The sequence below is a fragment of the Camelina sativa genome, chromosome 1 (assembly GCF_030686135.1).
Source record: "Camelina sativa cultivar CO46 ecotype springtype chromosome 1, ASM3068613v1".
Lineage (NCBI taxonomy): Eukaryota > Viridiplantae > Streptophyta > Magnoliopsida > Brassicales > Brassicaceae > Camelina > Camelina sativa.
In genome coordinates, this window is record NC_141880.1 from 18,448,276 (window position 1) to 18,453,214 (window position 4,939).

General features: G+C 43.0%; 1 non-coding gene across 1 annotated transcript; it reads right to left on the minus strand.

The window, feature by feature from the left end:
- Positions 1–404: 404 nt before the first annotated feature.
- Positions 405–511, minus strand: LOC147950090 (small nucleolar RNA R71). The gene has a single exon (XR_015565412.1). It is a non-coding gene; the product is annotated as a small nucleolar RNA R71 (small nucleolar RNA).
- Positions 512–4,939: the final 4,428 nt, after the last annotated feature.

Below are 4,939 nucleotides of genomic sequence, written 5' to 3' on the forward strand. Positions count from 1 at the left end.
AAGTGCTAATGGAGCAACAAGATCAACAAGCTCCAAGGGCAAGGAACATTGGTGCTGGGGATGCACCTAACACACACAACCAAAGAGCTGGTATTGTGCCTCCTGGAGTTGCCAATAATAATTATGAAATCAAGAGTGGATTGATCTCCATGATACAAGCCAACAAATTTCATGGGTTGCCAATGGAGGATCCTCTAGATCACCTTGATGAGTTTGACAGGATATGTGGACTCACAAAAATCAATGTAGTAAGTGAAGATGGCTTCAAATTAAGGCTATTCCCATTTTCCCTTGGAGACAAAGCTCATCTCTGGGAGAAGACTCTTCCTAGTGGAGCAATAACCACATGGGATGCATGCAAGAAAGTTTTTCTGGCCAAGTTCTTCTCCAATGCAAGGACTGCTAGGTTGAGGAATGAAATCTCAGGTTGTGCACAGAGAAATAATGAAAGTTTTTGTGAGGCATGGGAGAGATTTAAAGGATTCCAAACTCAGTGTCCCCACCATGGATTCAGCAATGAGTCTTTGCTCAACACTTTGTACAGAGGAGTTCTACCCAAGATTAGAATGCTACTTGATACAGCCTCCAATGGAAACTTTCTCAACAAGAATGTGGAAGAAGGCTGGGAGTTGGTAGAGAATCTTGCTCAATCAGATGGTAATTATAATGAAGATTATGATAGAACCATAAGGATCACCTCCACTGATCAAGAGGACAAATTCAAGCAGGATTTAAAGATGGTCAATGAGAAGCTTGACAAGATTCTCCTAAGCCAATCAAAAACCATTCACTTCATTGGTGAAGAAGAAGCTCCAGTGCAAGAAGGAGATAGGGAGTTTGCTGAGTTTTGTTATATGCAGAACCAAGGAGGAGGATACAAAGGCTACAACCAGGTGGAGGATTCAAGCAGAACAACCTCTCTTATAGGAGCACCAATGTAGCCAACCCTCAAGACCAAGTCTATCCACCTCCTCAGCCTCAGCAACAGAACAACTATGCACCCAAGCAGCAGCAACAAGTGTTCCAGCCCCAATTGTGTCCCCCACCAGGGTTTCAGACTAACCAAGGCCAGGAACAAGACCTAAGAGCAATGATACAACAACTATTGATTGGGCAAACCAATGGAAAGATTGAGTAAGCCAAACAGTTTGCTGAGTTGAACCAAAGGCTCACATCCCAGTACAATGATCTGAACATGAAGTTTGAAGGTCTCAACTCTAGAGTGAAGTTTATGGAGAGCAACCTTGCCTCTACTTCAGCTCCTAAGCCCAGCCAACTCCCTCGAAAAGCAGTTCAAAACCCAAGGGAGTTTATTGCCAAAGCCATTCATATATTTGAAGAAGAAGCTCAGAGTGAAGTTTGTGCAAAGTAGACTGAATCCGGTATTGCACTCGACCAGGTGCTCGAGCAAGCACTCGACCGAGTGAGTGTTCGAGTGGTCGATCGAGCTGAAGAGTCAGAAGCTGTCAAGCCTGCTAAGTACATCCCTCCTGCTTACAAGCCTCCACTACCATTCCCAGGGCGTTTCAAGGCACAGAAGCATAAGGAACAAAGGGAGATCATTGAGAAAAAAGAAATGATGGCTTTGCAACAAGAGGAAGTGCAAGCTTTGAAGGAAGAAGTTATGATTGAGAAAAAGGAAGTGATGGCCATAAAAGAGGTTATCATTGCTTACCAAGAAGAAGAGAGAGGACCTGCCTTGGAACAGTATGATCCATATCCTCTCTACAAGGATTTTTTGCTTGATTTGTCAAAGAAGAAGGATCAAGCTCAAGATGAGAAGGATCTTGAAGACCTTGGAGGAGTTATCATCCCAATTAAGCTTAAGTATCCAGGTCCATTCTATCTGCCTTGCACAATTAGCTATCTTCACTACAACCAGTGCTTATGTGACTTGGGAGCATCTATCAGTGTGATGCCCTATTCTATAGCACAAATGCTTGGGCACACTGACTTCAAGTCCACCAACCTTCATATATGCCTAGCTGATGGTTCAAACAGAGATGTGGTTGGCAAGTTGGAGAATATTCCAGTCAAGATAGGAAGAGCAAGGGTTCATACAGATTTTGTGGTATTGGAGATGGACAAGGAACCTGAAGGTTCTATCATTCTTGGGAGGCCATTCTTAGCCACAGTTGGAGCTGTTATTGATGTTAAGGAAGGTCTTGTGACCTTTAACATTGCTCAGGGTATAGCTATGAAGTTTAACATCTATAACCCAACCAACCTTCCTAACATTGATGATCAACCTTTTACTATCAAGGAAAAAGGTGGTCATGAAGGTTTAAGTGAAGTGGCAACTCCAAAGGACAATCTCTCTCTTCAAGAAGATTATGTGGAAAAGCTTAAGAGGTCAGTTCAAGAGTTGACTGGTATGGTTAAGGATCTCCAAGTCAAGCTAAACAAGAGGTCTTTGAGGAAAGCAAGACCAAAGCTCAAAATCAAGAAGAAATATGGTTTGTGTGTTAAGGGTGAGGTGATCAAGGATCAGACTCACAGTGATCAAGAAGTGCCAGGGAGGATTTTATCACCTCCTTGGTATCTAAACAAAGCCTAAGAAGGCAACCAAAGTCAAGCTTAGTGACTCTAAACAAGCTCACTAGGGAGGAAGTCCCTAAGGTATCCTTTGTAAATAAGCTTTATTTTCCTTGTACTTTTGATGTGTTTTCTTTTATGTTTGTGTTGGATAGGCCTTTCAATAAAAGTGTAGATGGGTATGGAGAGATTTGGACTTGGGAAAGTAGACTCGCAAGCCCACTGGACCAGCCCAAGAGTGGTACTCGACCGACTTGGCAAAGAACTAAGGCCCACTCGATTCCCATTTCTCTAGAATGATCGAGTGGAGGGAAGAAAAAGAAGAAAAATTTGAATTTTCAAACTTTGGTCACGGAGCTCGACCACGTGCTGGTCGAGTGGCAGCAAAAAGCAGGTCAAAGATTCCCATTTCTAATTTTGAATGGTATGGACGCTCCACTCTTGTCTCCTTGTCCCCTTAGCTTCTTTAAATAGAGCTTGATTCGATCATGTATCTCTCACACTCTCTCATTTTGCTCAAAACAATTAAATTCAAGTTTAAAATCTCTCTCAAAGTTCATCTTTTTGCTCAAGCTTAGCTTTTTTTAGTTTTTGGGTCACTAACCTATTAACTTTAAGCTTTGAGTCTATTCCTCTCAGTTCTATTCGAAAATGTCTTCAAGGATTACTAGGAAGTCTCAACAAGCGGCTGAAAGCTACATGGATCGTCGTGATGCTAGTCATGAATCAAGAGGAGAAACTGGAAGAACCACTCGACGATCCACTTGAGCAAGCACTCGACCGAGTGGTCGTCCGAGTGGTAGGTCGAGTCAGATGCCGAGTTCAAGGAACCAGTCAGCTGAGGAAGATCCTGAGAGGACTGAAAGTGAAGAAGAAAGAGAGCCAAGTCTTATGGAATTCATGAGGAGAAACAAAACCAAAGTGAAGAGGCCAGCAGTTGAGATTGAACAAGAGGAGGTTGAGAGTGAGAGTGAACAAGAAGATGAAGAAGAAGAGGGAGAGGATGATGGAGAAGCAGAATCTTGTGGTTTGACAAAGAGGCAAGTTTATGAAGCCATCATGAGAATGGAGTTTCTGGGGACTAGATATCCACACAAGGAAACCATGGAGAAGCTAGCCATTGATGAAGATGTGGAGTATCTTTTTAAAAAGAGCAACTTAACCAAGTTCATGGGGCTTTGCATGGAGGGTTATAAGGAAGAAAGTTGTGAGTTTCTAGCCACAGTCAAGTTGCACACATATGCAAGGAAGGATGATGAGTTGGGAGCTGGTCATATTGCCTTTACTATCAAGGGGAAGAAGTATGAGCTTCCAATGAAGAAGATAGCCAATATCTTTGGCTTTGAAGTTTGGAGTAATAGGAACATAATGATACCAAGAGAAGAGCTCTTTGCTGTTTGGGAAACCATTGGAGACAACATCACTTACTCATCCTACAAGACCAAGAGTTCAAAGATAAGAAGCCCAGTCCTAAGGTACTTCCACAAGGCCTTAGCAAAAACCTTCTTTGCTAGGAAGGAAACTGAAAATCTCAATGAGGGTGAGCTCAAGATGATTGATATGGCTCTCAATGGAATCATCCTTAAGGCAAGAGATGGAACCATCATTCTTGGGACCACTGTGGAGACTGACCTTGCAATGGTGCTCATTGACCACATGATATATTTGAGAAGTTGGGTAGGCAAGCTACAAAACAAAGGGTCAAGAGGAGCCTTAGCCATTGGAGGCATCATCACTCCAATACTACAAGCTGCCAAGGTCCCACTTAGAGGAGAGAAGGTTTTGCCAAGATGGATTGACTCAAGCTACCTCACCTCTACTCTCATATTGGCCAAGGAAATGCATCAAGGAAATCACATTTTCAACTTTGAGCTTCCAACAGTTGGGAAAAAACAGTTGATCTTACATAACCAAGAGCTCACCACCATTCAAGAAGGAGCAAACATTGACTTTTGGCCAGCTGATGAGTTCTTGTTTGATGGGATAGTTCAAGTTAGAGTTGATGAAGCCGGAGATGTGCAAATGGCTGATGGGGAGGAGCAGTTTTACTTTGAGGATTATGAGCCCAACCCAAGAGATAGTAGAGGTGTGAGGGAGACTAGCAAGAGGTTGACACTCCTACAAAGGTGGAACAAGTGGCATGGGAAGAAGTTTGATAAGCTAAAGAAGAAGGTGGACAGTATGTCTAAGTCCATCAAGAGCCTAAAGAAGGAGATTGCTGAGTTGAAAAGTGGAAATACTTCACTAACACCATCTAGCCCTTTGCGGAGGAGTAGCTCAACTAGAGCACTTTCAAGAGTTGAAAACCCTGTGGAACCAGCTAGAGCCTCCATGTACGAGCCAATTCAGAGGAAGAGGAGTTCAAGTAGCCGAGAACAACAATTTTCAAGGCACTCGACCGGGT